At 44.4% G+C, this 13,647-nt stretch overlaps 1 protein-coding gene across 2 annotated transcripts in view; it reads right to left on the bottom strand.

Annotated features, from left to right (window-relative positions):
• Positions 1-13,647, bottom strand: part of LOC106590757 (protein phosphatase 1 regulatory subunit 29) — a 322,277-nt gene that overhangs the window by 145,941 nt on the left and 162,689 nt on the right. The window lies entirely within an intron of this gene.

Genomic DNA, 13,647 nt, shown 5'->3' with positions numbered 1-13,647 from the left:
ATTACACCTTCTTCTCTCACCCTAACAGACGAGTTCCCTCCCTCCATTACACCTTCTTCTCTCACCCTAACAGATGAGTTCCCTCCCTCCATTACACCTTCTTCTCTCACCCTAACAGATGAGTTCCCTCCCTCCATTACATCTTCTTCTCTCACCCTAACAGATGAGTTCCCTCCCTCCATTACACCTTCTTCTCTCACCCTAACAGATGAGTTCCCTCCCTCCATTACACCTTCTTCTCTCACCCTAACAGATGAGTTCCCTCCCTCCATTACACCTTCTTCTCTCACCCTAACAGATGAGTTCCCTCCCTCCATTACACCTTCTTCTCTCACCCTAACAGATGAGTTCCCTCCCTCCATTACACCTTCTTCTCTCACCCTAACAGATGAGTTCCCTCCCTCCATTACACCTTCTTCTCTCACCCTAACAGATGAGTTCCCTCCCTCCATTACACCTTCTTCTCTCACCCTAACAGATGAGTTCCCTCCCTCCATTACACCTTCTTCTCTCACCCTAACAGATGAGTTCCCTCCCTCCATTACACCTTCTTCTCTCACCCTAACAGATGAGTTCCCTCCTTCCATTACCTCTTCTTCTCTCACCCTAACAGATGAGTTCCCTCCCTCCTTCTCCTACCAATCTTCCCCCGCTAACAGATTTTCTTTCATTCACACAGTCATCAAAGACACATAAACATGGCGGCACCAGCTGTCTAATTGTTCAATAGAAGAAAACGCCTCTAGTGAAGTGATTGTCCTGTTTGTCATTGAGACATAACGCCAGAGCCATGGCTCCTTTCAAAAGTCCTTTTGGCATTTGTTATTGCGTTTTTGAGGGAGGGGGAGGAGAAGCAATGGATGTGAAAATAACCCCCCCCCACACACACACACACACACACACACACACACACACACACACACACACACACACACACACACACACACACACACACACACACATATGCAAGTGTCACAAGAAGTGACAAATCCTCTTAACACCTCGTTAACATCATTAAGGAGGCCCGGAGGAGTGTGTGTGTGTACATTTGTATGTGCGTGCGGGCCTGCACACACACAGTCACATCCTCCAGCCTCCATTCCTCCAGGGGGCCTTGTCTCCTTGTCATGCCAGTATAAGAGCTCTCTCAGTGGGCATGCTCTGACACAGAATGTCTGTGTGTCTGGGTGACAGACAAAGGACCCGAGAAAGCGAGAAAGGCAGGCTGTAGAGGCAGATTCATTAAGCTGATGTGTTTTAGCGCTGGCCTAAGTCAATTAATCCCCACAGTCATCTTCAGAAAGTGAGAGAGAGAGAAGATGAGAGGGAGGGAAGGAGAGGGGGAGGGAGGGAAGAACAGTACATAGGACTGTGTGGTAAAATGGACATAGTGCTATGAAGCACAGATTCTTTTCACAGTCCCCAAATCCAGAACAGGATTCTATATGTACAGTATTATATATAAAATATTATATAGAGCCATTACTGCATGGAACTCCCTTCCATCTCATATTGCTCAAATGAAGAGCAAACCTTAAAAAAACAGATACACATCTCATGGCACAACACCTCTCCCATATTTGACCTAGATATTGAGTGTATGTATTGATATGAAGGCTACGTGTGCCTTTTGAAATGGATTTAGTTCTGTCCTTGAGCTGTTCTTGTCTATTAATGTATTATTAATATTCTGCATTACAGTTGAAGTCAGAAGTTTACATACACTTAGGTTGGAGTCATTAAAACTCGTTTTCAACCAATCCACACATTTCTTGTTAACAAACTATAGTTTTGGCAAGTCGGTTAGGACATCTACTTCGTGCATGACACAAGTAATTTTTCCAACAATTGTTTAGACAGATTATTTCACTTATAATTCACTGTATCACAATTCCAGTGGGTCAGAAGTTTACAAACAGTAAATTGACTGTGCCTTTAACCTGTTATGGCTAGGGGGCAGTATTTTCACGGCTGGATAAAAAAACGTACCCGATTTAATCTGGTTACCACTCCTACCCAGTAACTAGAATATGCATATACTTATTACATATGGATAGAAAACACCCTAAAGTTTCTAAAACTGTTTGAATGGTGTCTGTGAGTATAACAGAACTCATTTCAGGCAGGAAGTGGCCTGTCTCACAAGGTGTCGTTCTTCTTGTCACTGTTTATTGAAGAGTGAGGATCTTAGCTGTCCCGTGACACTTCCTACGGCTGCCATAGGGTCTCAGAAGGCGGTAAAAAGCTGAATCGTGGCTTTGCAGGCTCTGGCTGAAAAAAGTAGCGCGTTTGGGTAGTGGCTGGTTACAGTACTGTGAGACTCAGGCTCGTGCCCGCGTCGACCGAAAGCTTTGTTTACTTTCCTCTGTTTAGCTAAAAGGAGATTCCCGGTCGGAATATTATCGCTTTTTTTACGAGAAAAATTGCATAGAAATGGATTTTAAACAGCGGTTGACATGCTTCGAAGTACGGTAATGGAATATTTAGATTTTTTTTGTCACGAATTGCGCCATGCGCACGACCCTGATTTACCATTTCAGATAGTGTCTGGGACGCACGAACAAAACGCCGCTATTCGGATATAACGATGGATTATTTTGGACCAAACCAACATTTGTTATTGAAGTAGCAGTCCTGGGAGTGCATTCTGACGAAGACAACAAAAGGTAATCAAACTTTTATAATAGTAAAGCTGATATTGGTGAGTGCTAAACTTGCCGGGTGTCTAAATAGCTAGCCCGTGATGCCTGGGCTATGTACTTAGAATATTGCAAAATGTGCTTTCACCAAAAAGCTATTTTAAAATCGGACATATCGAGTGCATAGAGGAGTTCTGTATCTATAATTCTTAAAATAATTGTTATGCTTTTTGTGAACGTTTATTGTGAGTAATTTAGTAAATTCTTAGTGAATTCGCCGGAAGTTTGCGGGGGGTATGCTAGTTCTGAACGTCACATGCTAATGTAAAAAGCTGGTTTTTGATATAAATATGAACTTGATTGAACAAAACATGCATGTATTGTATAACATAATGTCCTAGGGTTGTCATCTGATGAAGATCATCAAAGGTTAGTGCTGCATTTAGCTGTCTTCTGGGTTTTTGTGACATTATATGCTAGCTTGAAAAATGGGTGTCTGATTATTTCTGGCTTGGTACTCTGCTGACATAATCTAATGTTTTGCTTTCGTTGTAAAGCCTTTTTGAAATCGGACAGTGTGGTTAGATAAAGGAGAGTCTTATCTTTAAAATGCTGTGAAATAGTCATATGTTTGAAAAATTGAAGTTTTTGTATTTTTGAGGAATTAGTAATTCGCACCACGCCTATCATTGGATATTGGAGCAGGTGTTCCGCTAGCGGAACGTCTAGATGTAAGAGGTTAAACAGCTTGGAAAATTCCAGAAAATGATGCCATGGCTTTAGAAGCTTCAGATAGGCTAATTGACATCATTTGAGTCAATTGGAGGTGTACCTGTGGATGTATTTCAAGGCCTACCTTCAAACTCAGTGCCTCTTTGCTTGACATCATGGGAAAATCAAAAGAAATCAGCCAAGACCTCAGAAAAGAAATTGTAGACCTCCACAAGTCTGGTTCATCCTTGGGAGCAATTTCTAAATGCCTGAAGGTACCATGTTCATCTGTACAAACAATAGTACGCAAGTATAAACACCATGGGACCACGCAGCCGTCATACCGCTCAGGAAGGAGACGCGTTCTGTCTCCTAGGGATGAACGTACTTTGGTGCAAAAAGTGCAAATCAATCCCAGAACAACAGCAAAGGACCTTGTGAAAATGCTGGAGGAAACAGGTACAAAAGTATCTATATCCACAGTAAAACAAGTCCTATATCGACTTAACCTGAAAGGCCGCTCAGCAAGGAAGAAGCCACTGCTCCAAAACCGGCATAAAAAAGCCAGACTACGGTTTGCAACTGCACATTGGAACAAAGATCGTACTTTTTTGAGAAATGTCTTCTTGTCTGATGAAACAAAAATAGAACTGCTTGGCCATAATGACCATCGTTATGTTTGGAGGAAAAAGGGGGAGCCTTGCAAGCTGAAGAACACCATCCCATCTGTGAAGCACAGGGGTGGCAGCATCATCTTGTGGGGGTGCTTTGCTGCAGGAGAGACTGGTGCCCTTCACAAAATAGATGGCATCACGAGGAAAGAAAATTATGTGGATATATTGAAGCAACATCTCAAGACATCAGTCAGGAAGTTTAAGCTTGGTAGCAAATGGGTCTTCCAAATGGACAATGGCCCCAAGCATACTTCCAAAGTTGTGGCAAAGGACAACAAAGTCAAGATATTGACTTTGTTGTCCTGGTGTAACTGAGTCACCTTCAAACCTGACTCAGTTACACCAGCTCTGTCAGGAGGAATGGGCCAAAATTCACCCAACTTATTGTGGGAAGCTTGTGTAAGGCTACACAAAACATTTGACCGAAGTTAAACAATTTAAAGGCAATGCTACCAAATACTAATTGAGTGTATGTAAACTTCTGACCCACTGGGAATATGATGAAAGAAATTAAAGCTGAAACAAATGATTCTCTCTACTATTATTCTGACATTTCACATTCTTTAAATAAATTGGTGATCCTAACTGACCTAAGACAGGGAATTTTTACTATGATTAAATGTCAGGAGTTGTGAAAAACTGAGTTTAAATGTATTTGGCTAAGGTGTATGTAAACTTCCAACTTCAACTGTATGTCATGTTTCATGTTTTGTGTGGACCCCAGGAAGAGTAGCTGCTGCTTTCGCAACAGCTAATGGAGATCCTAATAAAATACCAAAATACCAAAAGTGTTACTTCCTGTCTGGATGTAATGCTATGAAACAAACCGTACCCCTGTGATACAGTGTTACTTCCTGACTATTTGTAGAATGGACATGGTGCTACGAGAAAAACTGTACCCCTCAGATACAGTGTTACTTCCTGATTATTTGTAGAATGGACATGGTGCTATGAGAAAAACTGTACCCCCAAGATAGTGTTACTTCCTGATTATTTGTAGAATGGACATGGTGCTATAAGACAAACTATACCCCCAGGGTATACTAGGCTACCTGCCTAGTGGTTAGAGCGTTGGGCCAGTAACTGAAAGGTTGCTGGATTGAATCCCCGAGCTGACAAGGTAAAATATGTCATTCTGCCCCTGAACAAGGCAGTTAACCCACTGTTCCCCAGTAGGCTGTCATTGTAAATAAGAATTTGTTCTTAACTGACTTGCCTAGTGTCATGACGTTGGCCTGTGGGTAAGGTTTATGACCCCCCCCCCCCCATAAATACCTTTCTCCCTTCCCCTCTCTGACCCTACTGATGGACTTGAATAGCCTGTGTTAAATATAGAGAGTCTGGGAACATCAAACAAATGGGGAAAAGGAACCATATTTTGGTAATAAAACCAGTTGGAAATATGCTTGGGAACGTAATGAGTATGTATGTCAGTTCGCTTGTCATCTCAGACATTATGACTGATGACAGGACGACATAAACTGTACCTGAGAAAGTATACACCCTCTAGTTATCAGAGTAACATGGAATTGTTATGCAATTGAAATGTTTGATATTGAAATTGTTTGTTAGGAGATGAAATGTAATTTTAGCTTCCAAATGAGAGATTTGGGTTTTCATAAGGAAAGTGCCCTGCTTGATCAGTGGCCCACCCCTGTGAAGAGGAGGGGTTATAAACGATGAAACACATCCTTCCCCCCTCTCCACTATATAAGCCTTTTGACGAAAAGATAACCATGTTGTTCCAGTACGGGAGGTCTGCAGCCTCTACGTTAGAAGGACACACATGTCAAGTACAGAACTAAGCCAACCTCGGCGTGAGCTTTGGTGGCGAATGATATGAACTTTGAGCTTATTCACTACAGAAGTGATACTTCCTAGCCGCTGTAGACGTGGGCTAGGAAAGGACAGACGATGGATCCAGTCTAACAGACGGACGAAGATACCACCACGTATCCAATTTACCACCAGAGACATTCTTAAGAGTTTTCAGGAAGATCTGTTGGCCAACCCGGCCAGCATCTACGACCAATCTACCGAAGCGCAGCTCAGAGTAAATATTTATTGCATTTTCCTTTTCCAAATGGGCGGTAATTTAGTAATGCATAAGATAATGTATTTACGATAGCATAGCTGCTGTTTCTCTGTTCCTAAATCTTCCCGCTCTTTCATTCAAGCCCAACCCCCTTTCCTTTGTGTAACCAGCTTTCATACAGGTTCCGTCCACCAGGACGTTTTCTGTATGAGATCATTGTATTCTGTGTATTTGTAATTCTGTGTGATTAGTTTAGGTATTTAGTAAATAAATAATTAAACCCAATTTGGTATTGCTGATTCAACTTGTTAGCCAGGGTTCGTGAAGATAGCCAAGAATTTACAACTTTCATTATGAGACTGAAAATAAGATAAGGGTTAATAATATTGACTGCTATCGATGTAAAGTATTACTAAGTATTTTAAGAGTTTATTCGGAAGATAACGGCTCTATAAACGTTCTTCCGTGGTGCACCGACTTTCTAGTTAATTACATTTACATGATTAGCTTAATCAGGTAATATTAATTACAGAGAAATCATTTTATAAGTTAGCATGTCATATCACTTAATCCGGCATAGCCAAAGACACGACACTAGTTAAATAAAGGTTAAAAAAAAGAATACAGTGTTACTTCCTGATTATTTGTAGAATGGGCAGGAAAAGCAGTACCAGTGTTGGGCTGACCCACCACAGACTCTGACATTACACTGGTCTAGTCTGGGGAAGGAGGGAGAACATTTGAAAAAAAAGAGAGTGAAGATAGAGGGGGTGGATAGAGCAAGGGAGGGGAGACTGAAAGAGAAAGTGAGAGAGAGAGAGAAAGGACAAAACAAATAAGTGGTGAAAGAGAAGTCAGAGGGCTAGTGGAGGGTAGAGACCCTGTAGCTGGAGCCTTGCTTGTTTACTTAGACTCCAGAGTCCCTGGTCTGTAATGAACCATACAGAACACAGCCATTTAGTTTAGACACACACAAACACAGAGAGAGAGAGAAAACAGAGAGAGTTTGTTAGTTTGTTTGCTCACTGTTTCCCAAACTCTGATTTGGAAGCCAGTAATGAAACCCAGCATTACAGCTAGTTCCTTTAGGGCTTCAGCTACAGGGGTTAGTGGGGTGGAGTAGAGAGGGAGGAGAGACCATGGAGAGAGAGAGATCCCTCAAGTCTTTCTCTCCCTCTCCCTCTTTATATTTCCCTCCCTCTTTCTCTCTCTCTCTGCCTCTTTATTTCCCTCCCTCTCCCTCTCCCTCTTTATATTTCCCTCCCTCTTTCTCTCTGTCTCTTTATTTCCCTCCCTCTTTCTCTCTCTCTCTCTGCCTCTATATTTCCCTCCCTCTTTCTCTCTCTGCCTTTATATTCCCCTCACTCTTTCTCTCCCTCTGCCTCTTTATTTCACAGTCTTTCTCTCTCTCCTTTCCACTATTCTACTTCCTATCTCTCTTGTCCTCTCCGTCTACCTCTCCTCTTCTCTCTGTCCAATCCATTATTCTACTTTCTTCTAACTCATTAGATCTTTCTTCTTTTCCTCTCTTATCCCTCCATCACCCTTGTGACTGAAATAAACCCTCAATAAAAGATGAGGAAGGCTCATCTGCCTCGCTGGCGGTGGTATTCCTACAGGATTCAATCATCACCTCGCTAATGAGATTAGCATGGCTCATTCATGGCTAATGCTTACTGAGCCAGGATCCTCACTCATCTTCCCACAGTAGCTCAGCGCAGGGGGGAGAGGAACTGAGGGCTGCCCAGGTCGGGGTACCCAATGTCGGCTTGCCAATCCAGGAAAGCCCCCTGTCTGGACCTCCATGGGAAGGGAAGTGAGAGTTACCTAGCTTGAAGTTCGTGAGTTTGGGCTTGACAAAGCAAGAAAACCTCCTGTTTCAATCTGGTCTTCATACTAAGAATGGAATAGCAGGAGTCAAAGGGGGAGTGAAGAACCCTATGGAGAGAGAGAGAGAGAAAGAGAGAGAGAACGCTAGATAGAGAGGGAGGCCTGCCCACCCGGTAGGCAGCTTGGCAGTGTTTCTCACAGCATTTGGAGAGGCACGGTAGTACCTGGCAAACACCTGGGGAGTAGGGAGGGAGAGATGAAAGAAGGGATTACCGATACCTGGGGCCTGTTGGGGGCCTGCCCAGTGGAATGCACAAACACGCCATCACACACACATTACCTCTCACATAAACAAACACATTTTAATACACGTACGCACATAGAAACTCTCTCTCTCTATCTCTCTCTCTCTCTCTCTCTTGCTCTCTCGCTCTCTTACACAAACACAAATCTCACAGTAGTATCTCTCCATCCTGTAGTTAGTATCTACCTCTTCACATGACTACATTCCTCTACCATGGCCACTAGCTGTGTGAGGAGAGCATCACTACATTACTCTACCATGGCCACTAGCTGTGTGAGGAGAGCATCACTACATTACTCTACCATGGCCACTAGCTGAGTGAGAGAGCATCACTACATTACTCTACCATGGCCACTAGCTGTGTGAGGAGAGCATCACTACATTACTCTACCATGGCCACTAGCTGAGTGAGAGAGCATCACTACATTCCTCTAACATGGCCACTAGCTGTGTGAGGAGAGCATCACTACATTACTCTACCATGGCCACTAGCTGTGTGAGGAGAGCATCACTACATTACTCTACCATGGCCACTAGCTGTGTGAGGAGAGCATCACTACATTACTCTACCATGGCCACTAGCTGTGTCAGGAGAGCATCACTACATTACTCTACCATGGCCACTAGCTGTGTGAGGAGAGCATCACTACATTATTCTACCATGGTCACTAGCTGTGTGAGGAGAGCATCACTACATTACTCTACCATGGCCACTAGCTGTGTGAGAGAGCATCACTACATTACTCGACCATGGCCACTAGCTGTGTGAGGAGAGCATCATAACATTACTCTACCATGGCCACTAGCTGTGTGAGGAGAGCATCACTACATTACTCTACCATGGCCACTAGCTGTGTGAGGAGAGCATCACTACATTACTCTACCATGGCCACTAGCTGAGTGAGAGAGCATCACTACATTACTCTACCATGGCCACTAGCTGTGTGAGGAGAGCATCACTACATTACTCTACCATGGCCACTAGCTGAGTGAGAGAGCATCACTACATTCCTCTACCATGGCCACTAGCTGTGTGAGGAGAGCATCACTACATTACTCTACCATGGCCACTAGCTGTGTGAGGAGAGCATCACTACATTACTCTACCATGGCCACTAGCTGTGTGAGGAGAGCATCACTACATTACTCTACCATGGCCACTAGCTGTGTCAGGAGAGCATCACTACATTACTCTACCATGGCCACTAGCTGTGTGAGGAGCGCATCACTACATTATTCTACCATGGTCACTAGCTGTGTGAGGAGAGCATCACTACATTACTCTACCATGGCCACTAGCTGTGTGAGAGAGCATCACTACATTACTCGACCATGGCCACTAGCTGTGTGAGGAGAGCATCATAACATTACTCTACCATGGCCACTAGCTGTGTGAGAGAGCATCACTACATTACTCTACCATGGCCTCTAGCTGTGTGAGAGAGCATCACTACATTACTCTACCATGGCCACTAGCTGTGTTAGAGAGCATCACTACATTACTCTACCATGGCCACTAGCTGTGTAAGAGAGCATCATAACATTACTCTACCATGGCCACTAGCTGTGTGAGAGAGCATCACTACATTACTCTACCATGGCCACTAGTTGTGTGAGAGAGCATCACAACATTACTCTACCATGGCCACTAGCTGTGTTAGAGAGCATCACTACATTACTCTACCATGGCCACTAGCTGTGTGAGAGAGCATCACTACATTCCTCTACCATGGCCACTAGCTGTGTGAGGAGAGCATCACTACATTACTCTACCATGGCCACTAGCTGTGTGAGAGAGCATCATAACATTACTCTACCATGGCCACTAGCTGTGTGAGAGAGCATCACTACATTACTCTACCATGGCCACTAGTTGTGTGAGAGAGCATCACTACATTACTCTACCATGGCCACTAGCTGTGTTAGAGAGCATCACTACATTACTCTACCATGGCCACTAGCTGTGTGAGAGAGCATCACTACATTACTCTACCATGGTCACTAGCTGTGTGAGGAGAGCATCACTACATTACTCTACCATGGTCACTAGCTGTGTGAGAGAGCATCACTACATTACTCTACCATGGCCACTAGCTGTGTTAGAGAGCATCACTACATTACTCTACCATGGCCACTAGCTGTGTGAGAGAGCATCACTACATTACTCTCCCATGGCCACTAGCTGTGTGACGAGAGCATCACTACATTACTCTACCATGGCCACTAGCTGTGTGAGGAGAGCATCACTACATTACTCTACCATGGCCACTAGCTGTATGAGGAGAGCATCACTACATTACTCTACCATGGCCACTAGCTGTTTGTGGAGAGCATCACTACATTACTCTACCATGGCCACTAGCTGTGTCAGGAGAGCATCACTACATTACTCTACCATGGCCACTAGCTGTGTGAGGAGAGCATCACTACATTATTCTACCATGGTCACTAGCTGTGTGAGGAGAGCATCACTACATTACTCTACCATGGCCACTAGCTGTGTGAGAGAGCATCACTACATTACTCGACCATGGCCACTAGCTGTGTGAGGAGAGCATCATAACATTACTCTACCATGGCCACTAGCTGTGTGAGGAGAGCATCACTACATTACTCTACCATGGCCACTAGCTGTGTGAGGAGAGCATCACTACATTACTCTACCATGGCCACTAGCTGAGTGAGAGAGCATCACTACATTACTCTACCATGGCCACTAGCTGTGTGAGGAGAGCATCACTACATTACTCTACCATGGCCACTAGCTGAGTGAGAGAGCATCACTACATTCCTCTACCATGGCCACTAGCTGTGTGAGGAGAGCATCACTACATTACTCTACCATGGCCACTAGCTGTGTGAGGAGAGCATCACTACATTACTCTACCATGGCCACTAGCTGTGTGAGGAGAGCATCACTACATTACTCTACCATGGCCACTAGCTGTGTCAGGAGAGCATCACTACATTACTCTACCATGGCCACTAGCTGTGTGAGGAGCGCATCACTACATTATTCTACCATGGTCACTAGCTGTGTGAGGAGAGCATCACTACATTACTCTACCATGGCCACTAGCTGTGTGAGAGAGCATCACTACATTACTCGACCATGGCCACTAGCTGTGTGAGGAGAGCATCATAACATTACTCTACCATGGCCACTAGCTGTGTGAGAGAGCATCACTACATTACTCTACCATGGCCTCTAGCTGTGTGAGAGAGCATCACTACATTACTCTACCATGGCCACTAGCTGTGTTAGAGAGCATCACTACATTACTCTACCATGGCCACTAGCTGTGTAAGAGAGCATCATAACATTACTCTACCATGGCCACTAGCTGTGTGAGAGAGCATCACTACATTACTCTACCATGGCCACTAGTTGTGTGAGAGAGCATCACAACATTACTCTACCATGGCCACTAGCTGTGTTAGAGAGCATCACTACATTACTCTACCATGGCCACTAGCTGTGTGAGAGAGCATCACTACATTCCTCTACCATGGCCACTAGCTGTGTGAGGAGAGCATCACTACATTACTCTACCATGGCCACTAGCTGTGTGAGAGAGCATCATAACATTACTCTACCATGGCCACTAGCTGTGTGAGAGAGCATCACTACATTACTCTACCATGGCCACTAGTTGTGTGAGAGAGCATCACTACATTACTCTACCATGGCCACTAGCTGTGTTAGAGAGCATCACTACATTACTCTACCATGGCCACTAGCTGTGTGAGAGAGCATCACTACATTACTCTACCATGGTCACTAGCTGTGTGAGGAGAGCATCACTACATTACTCTACCATGGTCACTAGCTGTGTGAGAGAGCATCACTACATTACTCTACCATGGCCACTAGCTGTGTTAGAGAGCATCACTACATTACTCTACCATGGCCACTAGCTGTGTGAGAGAGCATCACTACATTACTCTCCCATGGCCACTAGCTGTGTGACGAGAGCATCACTACATTACTCTACCATGGCCACTAGCTGTGTGAGGAGAGCATCACTACATTACTCTACCATGGCCACTAGCTGTATGAGGAGAGCATCACTACATTACTCTACCATGGCCACTAGCTGTTTGTGGAGAGCATCACTACATTACTCTACCATGGCCACTAGCTGTTTGTGGAGAGCATCACTACATTACTCTACCATGGCCACTAGCTGTGTGAGGAGAGCATCACTACATTACTCTACCATGGTCACTAGCTGTGTGAGGAGAGCATCACTACATTACTCTACCATGGCCACTAGCTGTGTGAGAGAGGTGGACAGAGAATGGAGTCCCCTTATCAGATTCTTATCTCAGCCACCGTCTGAGAGATGAAACACACACACGTACACACACACGTACACACACTCTTATCAACCAACTCCAGCGGGACACACACACATCACAGTGACTGTGTAGGAAGATGCTGTCACTCTGACAATCTGATGGATTTGACAAGGAGGAGGACAGTGGAGCAGCGAGAGGTACAGTCCAACACACACACACAATCAGACATATCACCATACTACCCCATACATACAAAACTCATACAGCATGAACGCTCTCCCTCTCTTCCTCTCCGACACACACACACACACACACACACACACACACACACACACACACACACACACACACACACACACACACACACACACACACACACACACACACACACACACACACACACACACACACACACACACACCATCTCCCCATGTCCGTAGAGATCTGAACCTGGTCTGTGGTTTCATCTTTTCTTCCTTTGTGTTGTCCTGTTATTCTGTCTCTAGATGAGATCATTCCTTAAGGGTCTGGCTGCCTGTCTGTCAACACCGGGAAGACTGGCCTACTTTCATATGTCCCAAATGACACCCTTTTCCCTACATAGCGCACTACTTTTGAACAGGGCCCATAGGGGATATATAGGGGATAGGGGGCCATTTAAAACGCTGCCATAGACAGACTGTGTAGAGACAGAGACTTTTCACCAGTCAGACCGTATCTTTCGCACTCTTTCTTTCTCTCTTTCGCTCTCTGTTTTTCCAGAAAGAACTTGGCAATTTCCCCTTGTTGACACCACCTGTTGCAGTGGCCAGTTGGGCACAGAACACTGAATGTTTATGCATTTTGTATTGTATTTTGTATTATATTATGTTTGTGATAGGTGGTTGGGATACGACTGTGATATGTGATTGTCTCTCCTGGCTATCGCCAGATGAATGCACTAGCTGTGGGTCGCACTGGATGAGAGCATCTGCTGAATGTCTAAATTGTAATAGGTACAGTCAGGTCCATAAATATTTGGACATTGACCAAGTTATTATCATTTTGGCTCTGTACGCCACCACAATGGATTTGAAAGGAAACAATCAAGATGAGCTGAAAGTGACTTTCAGCTTTAATTTGAGGGTATTTACATCCAAATCAGGTGAATTA

The sequence above is a fragment of the Salmo salar genome, chromosome ssa02 (genome assembly GCF_905237065.1).
Source record: "Salmo salar chromosome ssa02, Ssal_v3.1, whole genome shotgun sequence".
In the NCBI taxonomy this organism is placed as follows: domain Eukaryota; kingdom Metazoa; phylum Chordata; class Actinopteri; order Salmoniformes; family Salmonidae; genus Salmo; species Salmo salar.
Note: the sequence above shows the minus strand (reverse complement) of the source record. Positions and strands in the feature narration are given on the sequence as shown.